We start from the raw sequence: 19,273 nt of genomic DNA on the forward strand, positions 1-19,273 counted from the left end.
ACACCTTTTAGGACTCTCTTTTCTCTCCTTGCTGATTGAGATGTCTGCCCTTTGGGTCAAAAGTTCGCCCTGTCCAAATAGGCCTCCCCCTTTTCTCCCGGGAGGCTCCCCCCCCCCCCCCAAAGATAGGAGCTGGGCCGGCAAGGCCTACTGTTGTCTGTGTAGTTGTGTGCCTTCAAGATGTTTCCAGCTTAGGGCAAGTCTAAGATGAACATCATAATAGTCATAATTCTATATATATAAAAGGGTAATGAAATTTCGGCCTAGGACAAAACAACAAAACTACACATCCCAGAAACACTACACTTGGCAGCACAACCCCTCATCCATGCCTCTACGTTCATACAACAAAAAAGAAAAGAAAAATAAAGTCCTAATTAGAGGGAGAGGAATAATTGTTTTTATCCAATTGCTGCCAGCAACCCACTCAGCCCAGGGGACAGGCAGAGTTAGGCCTCACTTAGGCCTCTTCCACACTGCCTATAAAATACATATTATCAGATTTGAACTGGATTATATGGCAGTGTAGATTCAAGGCCCTTCCACAGAGCTATATAACCCATTTATAATCTTATATTATTTGCTTTGAACTGGATTATCTTGACTCCACACTGCCATATAATCCACTTCAGTGTACTTTTTATACAGCTGTGTAGAAGGAATCTCATACTTCGCCACAGCAACGCGTGGCCGGGCACAGCTAGTCTATATATATAAAAATGTAATGTGTGTAATTCCCATGGAGTAAACAACAAAACCACTGGACCCAATCACACCAAATTTGGCCGCAAAGGACATAGTCATCCAATCTACGTCTTTCAGTAAAAAACCCTTAAAAATTAGGTCCAAATTACAGAAACCCCCCCAAAACCAAACATTACTAACCGCGCATGTGCAGAGGCCCCCCAGGAAACTTGGTTTCAATGGCCATTGCGCGCCAAGGGCGAGGCTTCCTTCCCTTTCCTCAGAGTAATTATTATTATTATTATTTTATTATGACACAGCAAACAAGATAGATATGCTGGATTTTGTATCACAAAATCACAAGTCGAACTATTATTATTATTATTATTATTATTATTATTATTGATTGCCTTTGAAAATTACTACTACTTGTATCCTTCCTTCCATCCATCCTTCCTCCTGAAAATGAATCTTGTTGGGACCATTTGGGGTCCTGTTCGTGAGCACAAAGTCTGGATGTATCTGTAAATCACAGTGTGTAGTAGTAATAGTCATAACAGTCATAATCTATATATTTAAAAATGTAATGTGCATAATTCCCACGGAGTAAACAACAAAACCACTGGACCAAATCACACCAAATTTGGCCGCAAAGGACATAGTCATCCAATCTACGTCTTTCAATAAACCCTTAAAAATTAGGTCCAAATTACAGAAAACCCCCAAAACCAAAAATTACCAACTGCGCATGTGCAGAGGCCCCCCCAGGAAACTTGGCTTCAATGGCCAAGGGCGAGGCTTCCTTCCCTTTCTTCAGAGTAATTATTATTACTATTATTATTATTATCATCTCAATTTAAATCATCTTGCTTTATAGAGAGAGTTCAATTTGTTTTAGGACCCATGCATTTGTGTTTTTGTCTGTGGCATCTGCACAATGAGTTGCTGTCAGCTTTCTTCACAATCCAGCTGTCACAACCATCTATCAAAATCGGAAATACAAGAACATGGAGAATCCTGACTTCGGTATTCAATCATATGTACTTACACCTGAGGCTCTTGTTTGGTCCCTTCCTAGCTGCCCTTCCAAATCCTAGTCTACTTTTGATTTCTTAACTACAGCTGATGGATGACAGAGCAAATATATGGAAAAACCTGAACTATTTCAATGTCTTCATTGTCTACTTCATTATTATATAAATCACCAGCTGTGGTGTTGTTGTTTGTGGAGGCAAATATGAATGTTGTAATTAGTCACCTTGATTAGCACTGAATGGCTTTGCAGCTTCAAAGTGTGGTTGTTTCCTCCCCGGGGGAATCCTTTGTTGGGAGGTGTTAGCTGGCTCTGGTTGTTTCCTGTCTGGAGTACCCTTATTTTCAGAGTGTTGTTTGTTATTTACTGTCCAGATTGTAGACTTTTTAAAATGGTGGCTGCCAGGTTTTGTTCATTTTGATGGTTTCCAGGAACCCAATAATAATAATCATATATATTCCGCGCGCATGCGTGCATTGCCTGTTGTGGGTTTTGGCCTTTTTTTTGGTGTTGTGATTGTGTTTTTTGTGTGATTGTGTTGTATCTTACTGGAGGCAGGGATGATGGATTGTCTTGCCAATTTTAGAGTTTGGGGGGTGTTGGGTTTTGTTGTTTTGTGAGTCGCCGTGATGCCAAAAGCCTTTTATATATATAGATTGGGAACCATTGTTTTTTCTTAATGTTCGACTGTAATATTGCCTTTGCATCTTTTTTTCTTGACAATTTTTGCAAATGGTTCCAAGTTTTTACTAATTTCTGCTAGTCGTATGGTGTCATCTGCTTATCTGAAATGGGTGATCCGTCTTTCCTCCCATTTTCACACCTTCTGCCTGCTTTACATATGAAATGCTCAGCATACAAATAAAACAGATGAGGCGATTCAGTGCAGCCTTTTCTTTGCCAATTGGAAACCACGTCCTTTTGATACGTTCCTTTATGTAACATATATTTGCGGTATGGCACTTTTTCTGAACCCAACTTGGAACACTGGCATTTCTCAATCTGCATAAAAGTCTTTGTGGTTGAATCTGGAGACTCATTTTGCTTGCATGGGAGATCAATGCAATGGCCCTGTGATTCATGCATTCCCCAGCAATCCTTTGTGGGGAAATTGGAATGTGTGTGTGTATATATATGTGTGTGTATAATGTATATATTTTAAGTCGGGAGTGTGTTGTGTGGTGCAAGAGTAATGAGAAACTTTTATGTGAAATAATCAATAAATCATATATTTCTAAAATATTAATGAAAGATTTTCATGAGATATGTTGTCTCCCCATACTTAGTTTTCACAATTTATGTATGTGTCCATATCTCTTATAAGGAGTTGGTTTGACCTCTGGTTTGCTAGTAAAACTGAATGACGGTGTCATGAAATTTGTTTTGTTTTGACTTCTGGTTTGCTGGTAAAACTGAATGACTGTGTCACGATTTTATTTTGGTTTGACCTCTGGTTTGCTAGTAAAACTGAATGACTGTGTCATGAAATTTGTTTTGTTTTGACCTCTGGTTTGCTAGTACAACTGATTGACTGTGTCACGAAATTTGTTTTGTTTTGACCTCTGGTTTGCTAGTACAACTGAATGACTGTGTCACGAAATTTGTTTTGTTTTGACCTCTGGTTTGCTAGTACAACTGAATGACTGTGTCACAAAATTTGTTTTGTTTTGACTTCTGGTTTGCTAATACAACTGAATGACTGTGTCACAAAATTTGTTTTGTTTTGACCTCTGGTTTGCTAGTACAACTGAATGACTGTGTCACGAATTTTTTTTGTATGATCTCTGCTTTGCTAGTAAAACTGAATGACTGTCGCAAATTTTTTTGGTTTGACATCTGGTTTGCTAGTGCAGCTGAATGACTCTGTCACAATTTTTTTTTGTTTGGACCTCTGGTTTGCTAGTAAAACTGAATGACTGTGTCGCGAAATTTTTTTCTCGCACCAGGAGTGACTTGCGAAACTGCAAGTCGCTTCTGGTGTGAGAGAATTGGCCATCTGCAAGGACGTTGCCCAGGGGACACCTGGATGCTTTACCCTGTGGGAAGCTTCTCTCATGTCCCCCCATGGGAAGCTGGAGCTGACAGATGGGAGCTCACCCGCTCTCCCCGGATTCGAACCACCGACCTTAAACTGTTTTTTAATAGCAGATTCTGGAACGCCGGAGCAGCCTTTTCTCTCTGGAATGCAAAACGGCACATCTGGTCGTAATCACTCCGAGAGCTACTTTGGGTTTTTATGTTGGAAATGTTTCTATTACGCAACCGTCTTGTTGCCAAGCAGTCTTTATTAAAAGAAACAGTCGATGCTTCCGATTATAATGGAGAAACAAGTTCCTAAAAGGGCATATCGAGGCCTCTTTGGGGGCAAAAACAATAAAGACTGAGGCCATTTCAGTCTTTTGATTAAATTTGAGGCTATTTTAATTTAAAACAGTTATTTAGTTTGGTGTGAGAGAAGGAAGAATCGCACCATGTGTAAGCCGCCTTGAGTCCTAACTGGGAGATGGTGGCAGGGTATAAAAATAAAGTTGTTGTTGTTCTTATTATTATTATTGACACAACGACATTGTATGACACAGCAAACAAGATAGATATGCTGGATTTCGTATCACAAAATCACAAGTCAAACATTTCCCGGCTGAGATCTTTTGGCACGGCACCCAGTGTGCCCATCACCACCGGGACCACCTGCACTGGTTTCTGCCAGAGTCTTTGAAGTTCAATCTTGAGGTCCTGATAGCGGCTGAGTTTTTCCTGTTGTTTTTCGTCAATGCGACTGTCACCTGGGATGGCGACATCCATGATCCAAACCTTTTTCTTTTCCACAACTGTGATGTCTGGTGTGTTGTGTTCCAGAACTATGTCAGTCTGGATTTGGAAGTCCCACAGTATCTTTGCGTGCTCATTTTCCAATACTTTTGCAGGTTTGTTATCCCACCAGTTCTTTGCTGCTGGGAGGTGGGACTTGAGGCATAAGTTCCAATGAATCATTTGGGCCACCTAGTTGTGCCTCTGTTTGTAGTCTGTCTGTGCGATTTTCTTACAGAAGCTGAGGATATGATCAGTGGTTTCGTCAGCTTCCTTGCACAGTCTGCATTTTAGGCCATCAGCTGATTTTTCGATCTTGGCCTTAATTGCATTTGTTAATTATTATTTATTATTATTATTATTATTATTATTATTATTATTATTATTATTCCTTTGTGAAATTGCCATAGGTCAATGGTTCTCAACCACTTCCTTGATACAGTTCCTCATGTTGTGGTGACCCCCAACCATAAAATTATTTCCGTTGCTACTTCCTAACTCTCATTTTGCTACTGTTATGAATCGTAATGTGAATCTCTGATATACAGGATGGATTTTCATTCACCTGACCAGTTTGGCACAAATACCCGATACGCCCAAATTTGAATACTGATGGGGTTGATTTTGTCATTTGGGAGTTGTAGTTGCTGGGATGTATAGTTCACCTACAATCAAAGAGCATCGAGATGTTTGGGGTTTGTTTTTGTAGGCGCCGTCCATTGAACATGTCATGGCGGGTTTCTGTGTATGTTCAGGAACATTGGAGTTGGGGAAAAGCTTACAAAAGCTCACACAAACACGAAATGGTTAAGTGTGTTGAGGCTGCAGGCAGAACACCTGTGTGGGGCAGCTCCAAACCACATCTAACCACGTGCACCGTATAGCCCAACAAAGTAAGGTTTCCCAATAACCCTTGAAAGATAAATCTGTGCTTCTCGCAGGGCTTTACGTTCCGTGGTTCCGTAGCACCTTTACTTCTTAAACCATTATTTTACCTGCTTTGGATAAATGACTTGTGGTGAAGTGGCATTGTATTTATACTTGTGTATTGTTGTTTATATGCAGCACTTAGAATGCTTCAGTGAGCCCCTTCAGGGGGATGGTGCCGGGGTATAAATAAATAATAATAATAATAATAATAATAATAATAATAATAATAATAATAATAATTGTATGACACAGCGAACAAGATAAATATGCTGGATTTCATATCACAAAATCACAAGTCAAACACTTCCCAAGTGTCTAGGACTGTGTGATATATTATTATTATTATTATTATTATTATTATTATTATTATTATTATTATTATAATATTATGACACAGCAAACAGGATAGATATGCTGGATTTTGTATCACAAAATCACAAGTCGAACACTTCCCAAGTGTCTAGGACTGTATTATTATTATTATTATTATTATTATTGTTTGACACAACGAACAAGATAGATATGCTGGATTTCGTATCACAAAATCACAAGACGAACACTTCCCAAGTGTCTAGGACTGTGTGATGTATTATTATTATTATTATTATTATTATTATTATTATTATTATTATTATTATTATTATTATATTATGACACAGCAAACAAGATAGACATGCTGGATTTCGTTTCACAAAACCACAAGTCGAACACTTCCCAAGTGTCTAGGACTGTGTGATGTATTTTCGGATGATGCGCGCAGATCCCAGCAGGGTGGCCTTTTGCAGCTGGCAGATTGTAATTCTGTCAATGTCTATTGTTTCCAAATGCCGGCTGAGATCTTTTGGCACGGCACCCAGTGTGCCCATCACCACCAGGACCACCTGCACTGGTTTCTGCCACAGTCTTTGAAGTTCAATCTTGAGGTCCTGATAGCGGCTGAGTTTTTCCTGTTGTTTTTCATCAATGCGACTGTCACCTGGGATGGCGACATCAATGATCCAAACTTTTTTCTTTTCCACAATTGTGATGTCTGGTGTGTTGTGTTCCAGCACTTTGTCAGTCCCACAGTATCTTTGCGTGCTCATTCTCCAATACTTTTGCAGGTTTGTGATCCCACCAGTTCTTTGCTGCTGGGAGGTGGGACTTGAGGCATAAGTTCCAATGAATCATTTGGGCCACCTAGTTGTGCCTCCGTTTGTAGTCTGTCTGTGCGATTTTCTTACAGCAGCTGAGGATATGATCAATGGTTTCGTCAGCTTCCTTGCACAGTCTGCATTTTGGGTCATCAGTTGATTTTTCAATCTTGGCCTTAATTGCCTTTGTCCTGATGTCTTGCTCCTGGGCTGCAAGGATCAGGCCTTCTGTCTCCTTCTTCAGGGTCCCATTCGTGAGCCAGAGCCAGGTCTTCTCCTTGTCAGCTTTTCCTTCAATTTTGTCAAGGAACTTTCCATGCAATGTTTTGTGGTGTCAGCTGTCAGCTCTAGTTTGTAGTGCGGTTTTCTTGTACTGGTTTTTTGTCTGCTGTGTTTTGAGGAATTTCTGATTTTTGACTTCAATCAAAGCAAGTTATTATTATTATTATTATTATTATTATTATTATTATAACTTGGGAATTATACAAGAAGCATCTGTTCAGTGGGGGAAAGTTGGTGCTCCGTTAATATTGAGGCTGGGTGGCCATCTGTCAGGGATGCTTTGCTTGTGCTTTCGGTGCACAAAGGCAGAAGGGAATTGGACTAAATGGCCTAAGGGGTCTCTTCCAACCCTCTTTATTATTATTATTATTATTATTATTATTATTATTATTATTATTATTAACATTGAGGCTGGGTGGCCATCTGTCAGGGATGCTTTGCTTGTGCTTTCAGTGCACAAAGGCAGAAGGGGGTTGGACTAAATGGCCTAAGGGGTCTCTTCCAACCCTCTTTATTATTATTATTATTATTATTATTATTATTATTATTATTATTATTATTAACATTGAGGCTGGGTGGCCATCTGTCAGGGATGCTTTGCTTGTGCTTTCAGTGCACAAAGGCAGAAGGGGGTTGGACTAAATGGCCTAAGGGGTCTTTTCCAACCCTCTTTATTATTATTATTATTATTATTATTATTATTATTATTATTACTTGGGAATTCTACAGGAGAGCTAAAAATGCAAATGCCTTGAGAGTGACTTCCTTTGGTGAGAGAGACGAGTGCTTTGTTCCTGGCGCTGCTTTCCCTTTTAGTCAAGGGTGTTTCTTGCAGAGTCTGCAGCAGAGCCTTTGCAAGTGACACCAAGCTGGCAAGACAGGAAGAGGAAGACGGCTGGCTGGCTCCCCGAGCGCTGTGTCAGTCACAACTGTCTACCGGAAACCGCAAAACCCCTGTCTCCAGTCACAATAGGCCTCCTGCTAGCCCAAGCGACAACTTCCCATTTGTACCCGCTCGATTTCACCGCGTGTTTGCCGGAGAGTTGGGACCTCTGTGTCTTTGCTTGCATGTCCTTTCAGGTCATGGCGTATGGGAGCATTTGCATGGGCTTGGTTAGGTGGCAGGAACCTCGCCTGCATCAAACCCAGTTGGCAGCAGGCCCTCTGGCCGCCGTTTAATTAGAAGCGCTGCGAAAACTCCCTTTTGTGGTTTTGCTTCTCAGAGCCGGCTTGTGGGAAATGTTTTTTTTTTTTCTTCCAGGTTTCAACTGACCTGCCTCCACCCTGCCCCCAGCCCAAGTGCGTGTTCTGGCTCTTCGGGTACAGGTGAGAGGCCGCCACGGAGCGCTGGTTTCCAGGTGTGCCTCCCTGCCTTTGGCTGCATTCCTCAAGCAGGCACGGTTGAGCCCAGACCAGCTTTGGACCAATATTTCTCTGGCCTGTGGTGATACGGGGCACAGACAAACCTGTTAGTGGCAGAAACAGGAGGAATTGAGATCATGGTGTACATGTATCTGTTGATGGCCAGCATGTAGAGATCTTGACGGCTTTCCAAACAGAGCTTCAGAGCCTGGCCGCCTTCTACCTGGTCCAAAAAGTCACAGATATCTATCTATATATATAAAAGAGTGATGGCATCACGGCAACGCACAAAACGACAAAACTACAGGCCCCTCAACCTCGAAATTTGACAACACAACTCATCATCCACGCCTCTAGGTTGATACAACAAAAAGCAAAGAAAAATAAAGTCCTAATTAGAGAGAGAGAAGAAGAATTGCTTTTATCCAATTGCTGCCAGTTAGAAGGCTAAGCTCCTCCAACTTGGTCTCCTAGCAACCCAATAAAAAATAATAAAAAACACTAAAAATCAATACTATAATAACACAAAATACCTAAAAATAATACAAGAAAATAATAAAATATAATAAATAAAAATATAACTTACAATAAAATTAATAAAAAATTGCAAATAATGTCAAATAAAAATTACACAACAATTTTTAACCAATACCACCACCACTTTGCCACAGCAACGCGTGGCCGGGCACAGCTAGTCTATATATATAAAAGAGTGATGGCATCACGGCAGCGGACAAAACAACAAAAGTAAACACCCCACAACCTTGAAAATTGACAGCACAACCCCTCATCCATGCCTCTAGGTTGATACAACAAAAAGAAAAGAAAAAGTCCTAATTAGAAGGAGAGGAATAATTGTTTTTATCCAATTTCTGCCAGTTAGAAGGCTAAGCTCTGCTCACTTGGTCTCCTAGCAACCCACTCAGCCCAGGGGACCCTTTACCTTAACTACCACCAATTCCTCAATACTTTATTTCCCATACCACCAGACTTCGCCACAGCAACGCGTGGCCGGGCACAGCTAGTACAGTATAGAGGAGGTAAACAAAGGTTGTGTCTGTTAAATCACAGTAATATTATGCATATATATCCAACAAAATATTAATACGCAGCAGTGTAGTATTTCTAAAATAGATATTACAGGATTAAATTCTCACAACTATGTGTACATATAGCAAAACACTATCACTGTATTTATTTTTTATGCGTGAACAGTGTTCTAAGATTCTAGACCTGACAGATCTTGTAGTCATTCCCACGTAAAGATTGCATTCACATTATTTTGCTATATGTACACATACTTGTGAGAATTTAATCCTGTAATATCTATTTTAGAAATACTACACTGCTGCATATTAATATTTTGTTGGATATACAGTAGAGTCTCACTTATCCAAGCCTCGCTTATCCAACGTTCTGGATTATTCAACGCATTTTTGTAGTCAATGTTTTCAATACATCATGATATTTTGGTGCTAAATCCGTAAATACAGTAATTACTACATAGCATTACTGTATATTGAACGACTTTTTCTGTCAAATTTGTTGTCTAACATGATGTTTTGGTGCTTAATTTGTACAATCATAACCTAATTTGATGTTTAATAGGCTTTTCCTTAATCCCTCCTTATTATCCAACATATTTGCTTATCCAACGTTCTGCTGGCCCGTTTAGGTTGGATAAGAGAGACTCTATTGTACTGTAAATAAATAAATAAATAAATTGGATTTCTACGGTATTTCTTTTGTGGCCAAAGTTGGTGTGATTTGGTTCAGTGGTTTTGTTGTTTACTCCATGGGAGAAATGCATATTATATTTATATATAGATAGATATTGATGATGATGATGGTTGTTGTTGTTGTTATTGTTATTATTATTGTGTGTACTGAGAGGAGTCACAGAAGCAGTTTACGGTGTGTCACAAGGGCCTAAACACCCCAAGGCGCAAAATCCTGTCTGATTTTGAAAGCTAAGCGGGATCAGCTCTGGTTAATACTGGGTTGTGAGATTGCCATTGAATGACATGTGAAGTTGTTCAGAGCAGAACACAGTGTTGTCGTCGGGTGTCTGTGGCCTAGAGTCAGTTACACTTGAGTGTTTACTCAATGAGGCGGATAGTTGTGTTTTTTTTCCAGTGGGAGATGTGATTTGACATTTCCAGCCGTGAATCGGATCTGCAGCAGTGTGTTGTTTTCCTCGGTTCCTTTCGGAGGCGGGTTTGACAGCTTTTATTTATTTTATTTTATTTTATTTTATTTATTTTATTTATTTTATTTATTTTATTTATTTTATTTTAAGTGCCACGTGACTTTCCAGATGAGCTTGAACTGCTCTTATTGAAGGCATCTTCTCTGTTTGATGGCAGTAAAAAAAAACAACCCACCCTCATCTTAATACATTTAATTAAATGATTTTTATGGCAACAAAGCTGGGTGTTTCTCTTTTACTTTCCTATGCTGGCTTTGCTGCTCATAAAAACTTGGGGTAAAAACCACACTGTCTTGGAAACCTGATGAACCGATTTGGCTCCCAACATCCGTATCCGCTTAATGAAGATGAAATCATTTCTTCTTTCATTTGAGCCTATTATTACATTTATTTATTTATTAGCGACATTTATATCCCGCCCTTCTCACCCCGAAGGGGACACAGGGCAGCTTACGAGTTATATATACATACAATATATTATATTATTAGTATAGCACAATATAAGCATTATATATCACTATATTATTATTCTTATTATTATTATTTATTAGCGACATTTATATCCCGCCCTTCTCACCCCGAAGGGGACACAGGGTGGCTTACAAAGTTATATATACAAACAATATATTATATTATTAGTATAGCACAATATAAGCATTATATATCACTATATTATTATTGTTATTATTATTATTATTTATTAGCAACATTTATATCCCGCCCTTCTCACCCCGAAGGGGACTCAGGGTGGCTTACAAAGTTATATATACAAACAATATATTATATTATTAGTATAGCACAATATAAGCATTATATATCACTATATTATTATTGTTATTATTATTATTTATTAGCGACATTTATATCCCGCCCTTCTCACCCCGAAGGGGACTCAGGGTGGCTTACAAAGTTATATATACAAACAATATATTATATTATTAGTATAGCACAATATAAGCATTATATATTACTATATTGTATTATACCACTATATGGCAATATTATTGGTAAGATTACATGTAATATATAATATACAATTATAATAATTTATTATTATTATTATTATTATTATTATTACATTTACATCCCGCCCTTCTCACCTCAAAGGGGACTCAGGGCAGCTTACAATTTATATATATAAACAATATATTATATTATTAGTATAGCACAATATAAGCATTATATATTGCTATATTGTACTATACCACTATATGGCAATATTATTGGTAATACAGTAGAGTCTCACTTATCCAAGCTAAACGGGCCAGCAGAAGCTTGGATAAGCGAATATCTTGGATAATAAGGAGGGATTAAGGAAAAGCCTATTAAACATCAAATTAGGTTATGATTTTACAAATTAAGTGCCAAAACATCATGTTATACAACAAATTTGACAGAAAAGGTAGTTGAATATGCAGTAATGTTGTGTTGTAATTACTGTATTTATGAATTTAGCACCAAAATATCAAGATATATTGAAAACATTGACTACAAAAATGGCTTGGATAAGAGTGGCTTGGATAAGTGAGACTCTACTGTATTACATGTAATATATAATATACAATTATAAGTCCAAATTACAGAGGTCGAGGAAGAGCCGTTCTCCCCCTGGCTGCCAGTCAGAAGGATTGTGTGTTTTCCGGGCTGTATGGCCGTGTTCCAGAAGTATTCTCTCCTGATGTTTCACCCATATCTATGGCCACAGCTGGGCACAGCTAGTTGGACTATAAAGCTACTGGGTGATGTGTTGTCGAAGGCTTTCATGGCTGAAATCTATGTCTTTCAATCAAAAAAACCTAGAAAAATAAAGTCCAAATTACAGAGGACGAGGAAGAGCCGTTCTCCCCCTGGCTGCCAGTCAGAAGGGTTGTGTGTTTTCCGGCTTGTATGGCCGTGTTCCAGAAGTATTCTCTCCTGATGTTTCACCCATATCTATGGCCACAGCTGGGCACAGCTAGTTGGACTATAAAGCTACTGGGTGATGTGTTGTCGAAGGCTTTCATGGCTGAAATCTATGTCTTTCAATCAAAAAAAACCTAGAAAAATAAAGTCCAAATTACAGAGGACGAGGAAGAGCCGTTCTCCCCCTGGCTGCCAGTCAGAAGGGTTGTGTGTTTTCCGGCTTGTATGGCCGTGTTCCAGAAGTATTCTCTCCTGATGTTTCACCCATATCTATGGCCACAGCTGGGCATAGCTAGTTGGACTATAAAGCTACTGGGTGATGTGTTGTCGAAGGCTTTCATGGCTGAAATCTATGTCTTTCAATCAAAAAAAACCTAGAAAAATAAAGTCCAAATTACAGAGGACGAGGAAGAGCTGTTCTCCCCCTGGCTGCCAGTCAGAAGGGTTGTGTGTTTTCCGGGCTGTATGGCCGTGTTCCAGAAGTATTCTCTCCTGATGTTTCACCCATATCTATGGCCACAGCTGGGCACAGCTAGTTGGACTATAAAGCTACTGGGTGATGTGTTGTCGAAGGCTTTCATGGCTGAAATCTATGTCTTTCAATCAAAAAAACCTAGAAAAATAAAGTCCAAATTACAGAGGACGAGGAAGAGCCGTTCTCCCCCTGGCTGCCAGTCAGAAGGGTTGTGTGTTTTCCGGCTTGTATGGCCGTGTTCCAGAAGTATTCTCTCCTGATGTTTCACCCATATCTATGGCCACAGCTGGGCACAGCTAGTTGGACTATAAAGCTACTGGGTGATGTGTTGTCGAAGGCTTTCATGGCTGAAATCTATGTCTTTCAATCAAAAAAACCTAGAAAAATAAAGTCCAAATTACAGAGGACGAGGAAGAGCCGTTCTCCCCCTGGCTGCCAGTCAGAAGGGTTGTGTGTTTTCCGGCTTGTATGGCCGTGTTCCAGAAGTATTCTCTCCTGATGTTTCACCCATATCTATGGCCACAGCTGGGCACAGCTAGTTGGACTATAAAGCTACTGGGTGATGTGTTGTCGAAGGCTTTCATGGCTGAAATCTATGTCTTTCAATCAAAAAAACCTAGAAAAATAAAGTCCAAATTACAGAGAACGAGGAAGAGCCGTTCTCCCCCTGGCTGCCAGTCAGAAGGGTTGTGTGTTTTCCGGCTTGTATGGCCGTGTTCCAGAAGTATTCTCTCCTGATGTTTCACCCATATCTATGGCCACAGCTGGGCATAGCTAGTTGGACTATAAAGCTACTGGGTGATGTGTTGTCGAAGGCTTTCATGGCTGAAATCTATGTCTTTCAATCAAAAAAAACCTAGAAAAATAAAGTCCAAATTACAGAGGACGAGGAAGAGCTGTTCTCCCCCTGGCTGCCAGTCAGAAGGGTTGTGTGTTTTCCGGGCTGTATGGCCGTGTTCCAGAAGTATTCTCTCCTGATGTTTCACCCATATCTATGGCCACAGCTGGGCACAGCTAGTTGGACTATAAAGCTACTGGGTGATGTGTTGTCGAAGGCTTTCATGGCTGAAATCTATGTCTTTCAATCAAAAAAACCTAGAAAAATAAAGTCCAAATTACAGAGGTCGAGGAAGAGCCGTTCTCCCCCTGGCTGCCAGTCAGAAGGGTTGTGTGTTTTCCGGCTTGTATGGCCGTGTTCCAGAAGTATTCTCTCCTGATGTTTCACCCATATCTATGGCCACAGCTGGGCACAGCTAGTTGGACTATAAAGCTACTGGGTGATGTGTTGTCGAAGGCTTTCATGGCTGAAATCTATGTCTTTCAATCAAAAAAACCTAGAAAAATAAAGTCCAAATTACAGAGGACGAGGAAGAGCCGTTCTCCCCCTGGCTGCCAGTCAGAAGGGTTGTGTGTTTTCCGGCTTGTATGGCCGTGTTCCAGAAGTATTCTCTCCTGATGTTTCACCCATATCTATGGCCACAGCTGGGCACAGCTAGTTGGACTATAAAGCTACTGGGTGATGTGTTGTCGAAGGCTTTCATGGCTGAAATCTATGTCTTTCAATCAAAAAAACCTAGAAAAATAAAGTCCAAATTACAGAGAACGAGGAAGAGCCGTTCTCCCCCTGGCTGCCAGTCAGAAGGGTTGTGTGTTTTCCGGCTTGTATGGCCGTGTTCCAGAAGTATTCTCTCCTGATGTTTCACCCATATCTATGGCCACAGCTGGGCATAGCTAGTTGGACTATAAAGCTACTGGGTGATGTGTTGTCGAAGGCTTTCATGGCTGAAATCTATGTCTTTCAATAAAAAAAAACCTAGAAAAATAAAGTCCAAATTACAGAGGACGAGGAAGAGCTGTTCTCCCCCTGGCTGCCAGTCAGAAGGGTTGTGTGTTTTCCGGGCTGTATGGCCGTGTTCCAGAAGTATTCTCTCCTGATGTTTCACCCATATCTATGGCCACAGCTGGGCACAGCTAGTTGGACTATAAAGCTACTGGGTGATGTGTTGTCGAAGGCTTTCATGGCTGAAATCTATGTCTTTCAATCAAAAAAACCTAGAAAAATAAAGTCCAAATTACAGAGAACGAGGAAGAGCCGTTCTCCCCCTGGCTGCCAGTCAGAAGGGTTGTGTGTTTTCCGGCTTGTATGGCCATGTTCCAGAAGTATTCTCTCCTGACGTTTCACCCACATCTATGGCAGGCATCCTTAGAGGTTGTGAGGTCCGTAGGTCCGTTGACGCAGGGACTACGAATACAAAACACTCACGGGCGCTTAACTCTGTGATGCATTCATAACTGCAACATAGGATTCCAGCCAGCCTTCCCATATACATAGACCTCACAACCTCTGAGGATGCCTGCCATAGATGTGGGTGAAACGTCGGGAGAGAATACTTCTGGATCATGGCCATATAGCCCGGAAAACACACAACAACAACAACAACAACAACGCTATTGGGTGACCTTGAGTAAATTACAATCTGGGCCTGAAAGGAAGGTAAAAGAAATCCCCAAGGAGCAGATCTTTTCAAGAAAACCCCGCGAGAGGGTTTTGGGGTCTCCCAAAAAGTCTTGAAGGCAGGCAGCGGCAACAAACCGGCCCCAGTGAATGGCCCAGAAAACCCCCCTCGGTGTGTCTGTGCATTGTAAAATCTCCCCCAGAGTTCAAAAGGTCCTCACCTTTGTATGCCCCTTTCTCCCTACTTTTACGACTTTCAGTTGGGTTCTCATAACTCGCATTTCATTGCGGAGAGGTATCAGACAGGTCAGGGATGGGGGGCGGTGTTTTCTCCCCCTTTTATGACGCTCTCTGGAGTCTTTCCCAAAGTTTCCTTTCTTTCTCCAGCCACTGTATGGCGGAGTATAAATAACCCCAAAAGACATTTGTTGGGTCACTTCAGAGAACGGGGCTTAATTGCTTGAGAACGGGGAGGAAGAGTAGAAACAACAACAGCAAGGGACTCAAACTTCTCTTGAAATGCATTGTTGTTTTGAATGGAAGAAAGAAAGGGAGAAGAGGAAGACATAAAGGGAAGGAGGGATTTTGTCTCCATCTCATTTCGAACCTTCCAAAACCATAGAATATAGATATGCGCCTTAAATGTATATTTAAACGTATAATTATGTATATTTTTAATGTATATTCTTAATTTTATTGTAATTTTTAACTTCGATGGATATATATACAGTAGAGTCTCACTTATCCAACATAAACGGGCCAGCAGAATGTTGGATAAGCGAATATGCTGGATAATAAGGAGGCATTAAGGAAAAGCCTATTAAACATCAAATTAGGTTACGATTTTACGAATGAAGCACCAAAACATCATGTTAGACAACAAATTTGGCAGAAAAAGTAGTTCTATACGCAGTAATGCTATGTAGTAATTACTGTATTTATGAATTTAGCACCAAAATATCATGATTTATTGAAAACATTGACTCCAAAAATGCGTTGGATAATCCAGAATGTTGGATAAGCGAGTGTTGGATAAGTGAGACTCTACTGTATATCTTTGTAATTGGAACAAACATAGCAGAATTGTGCAGCGGATAAGTGAGTGTTGGATAAGTGAGACTCTACTGTATATAGTAAGCCGCCCTGAGGCCCCTGATGGGTGAGAAGTGATGTGATAAATAAATAAATAAAAATAAATAGATAGATATATAGATAAACTATATATAGATAAACCATATAGATATAGATATATTGATATGTATTGATATATATATACACACACACACACATATATAAATCTAAGAATCTACTTTAAAATGTTGGTTTTTAAACATAGGTGTGTATTGTTTAATTATATATACATTGCATTTGCTGTGAAATAGTCTGCCTTTGTGTCGATAATAATAATAATAATAATAATAATAATAATAATAATAATAATAATAATACATCACACAGTCCTAAATACTTGGGAAGTGTTTGACTTGTGATTTTGTGATACGAAATCCAGCATATCTATCTTGTTTGCTGTGTCATAGAACGCCCTTGTGTCAATAATAATAATAATAATAATAATAATAATACATCACACAGTCCTAAATACTTGGGAAGTGTTTGACTTGTGATTTTGTGATACGAAATCCAGCATATAGATCTCGTTTGCTGTGTCAAACTATGTCTTTGGGTCAATAATAATAATAATAATAATAATAATAATACAAAATCCAACATATATATCTCATTTGCTGTGTCATTGTGTTAATAATAATAATAATAATAATAATAATATCAGATCTCGTTTGCTGTGTCATAGTATGTCTTTGTTTCAATAATAATAATAATAATACATCACACATAATAATAATAATAATAATAATAATAATAATAATAATAATAATAATAATAATATCATCACACAGTCCTAAACACTTGGGAAGTGTTTGCCTTATGTTTTTGTAATACGAAATCCGGCATATACATCTCGTTTGTTGTGTCATACTATGTCTTTGTGTCAATAATAATAATAATAATAATAATAATAATACATCACACATAATAATAATAGTAATAATAATAATAATAATAATAATAATAATAATAATAATACATCACACAGTCCTAAACACTTGGGAAGTTTGACTTGTGATTTTGTGATACGAAATCCAGCATACAGATCTCGTTTGCTGTGTCATACTGTGTCTTTGTGTCAATAATAATAATAATAATAATAATAATAATAATAATACATCACACATAATAATAATAATAATAATACATCACACAGTCCTAAACACTTGGGAAGTTTGACTTGTGATTTTGTGATACGAAATCCAGCATACAAATCTCGTTTGCTGTGTCATACTGTGTCTTTGTGTCAATAATAATAATAATAATAATAATACATCACACATAATAATAATAATAATAATAATAATAATAATAATAATAATAATAATAATACATCACACAGTCCTAAACACTTGGGAAGTTTGACTTGTGATTTTGTGATACGAAATCCAGCATACAGATCTCATTTGCTGTGTCATACTGTGTCTTTGTATCAATAATAATTAATAATAATAATACGAAATCCAACATATATATCTATCTCATTTGCTGTGTCATTGTGTCAATAATAATAATAATAATAATAATAATAATAATAATAATAATAATAATATCACACAGTCCTAAACACTTGGGAAGAGTTTGCCTTATGTTTTTGTAATATGAAATCCGGCATATACATCTTGTTTGTTGTGTCATACTCAGTCTTTGTGTCAATAATAATAATGATAATGATAATAATAATAATACATCACATAGTCCTAAACACTTGGGAAGAGCTTGACTTGTGATTTTGTGATACGAAATCCAGCATACAGATCTCGTTTGCTGTGTCATACTGTGTCTTTGTGTCAATAATAATAATAATAATAATAATAATAATAATACATCACACAGTCCTAAACACTTGGGAAGTGTTCGACTTTTGTTTTTGTGATATGAAATCCAGCATATAGATCTCGTTTGCTGTGTCGTACTGTGTCTTTGTGTCAACAACAACAATAATAATAATAATAATATGGAATCCAACATATACATCCCGTTTGTGCCAATAATAATGATGATAAAATAATAATAATAATAAAAATTCCAGATAGGAAACAACCAGGGCCAAGGTAACACCTCCCAACAAAGGATTCCCCCAGGCAGGAAGCAGCCAGGCTTTGAAGCTGCAAGGCTATTTAATACAGCAAGATGTCATAAGACCAGGAGTTATATATATATATATATTTTGAAAGCTTTGTTTCTTATTAAACTTCCAACTCACATTTCTACTTCTTTTCTCTCTCTTTCTCTCTCGTCTCCCCGCTCCCGCTTTCGTCTCCATTTGCTGGCCTTATCTCCGGACGCTTGATGTCGTACAGGTAAGTGATGCTATTCATTTTTTTTTCATGGAAACGTATTCAGGACTGTGTAGATTGTATTTTCCAATCCCATTCCAATAATAGTTGCCATATTACTTGCATTTCATTCACATTACCTTAATGGGGCTGTGTTGGCGTAGTGGGTTAAACTGCTAAGGTTGGTTGTTTGAATCTGCAGAGCGAGGTGAGCTCCCATAGTTAGCCCCAGCTTCTGCCAACCTAGCCGTTCGAAAACATGCAAATGTGAGTAGATCAATAGGTACTGCCCCGGCGGGAAGCTAACGGCGCTACATTCAGTCATGGCGACCAATTCTGGTTTAGAAATTGAGATGAGCACCAACCCCAGAGTCGGACTCGACTAGACTTAATGTCAAAGGGAAACCTTTACCTACAAACTCATCCATGCTCTTCCTGGATTCGAATTGGCAACCTTCAGGTCAGCAGCCCAACCTTCAAAGTCGGCCGTCCTGCTGGCACAAGGGATTGAAGTAATAATTGTATTTTGTTGTTGTATTTTGTGGTGTGTTTTGGGCTTGGTCCCCATGGGAGTCCTTTCGGAGAGATGGGGC

General features: G+C 38.9%; 1 protein-coding gene across 2 annotated transcripts in view; it reads left to right on the plus strand.

Moving 5' to 3' along the window:
• Positions 1–19,273, plus strand: part of ski (SKI proto-oncogene) — a 165,235-nt gene that overhangs the window by 68,970 nt on the left and 76,992 nt on the right. The gene's annotated exons all lie outside the window — the stretch shown is intronic.

The sequence above is a fragment of the Anolis carolinensis genome, unplaced genomic scaffold (genome assembly GCF_035594765.1).
Source record: "Anolis carolinensis isolate JA03-04 unplaced genomic scaffold, rAnoCar3.1.pri scaffold_15, whole genome shotgun sequence".
Classification (NCBI taxonomy): Eukaryota; Metazoa; Chordata; class Lepidosauria; order Squamata; family Dactyloidae; genus Anolis; species Anolis carolinensis.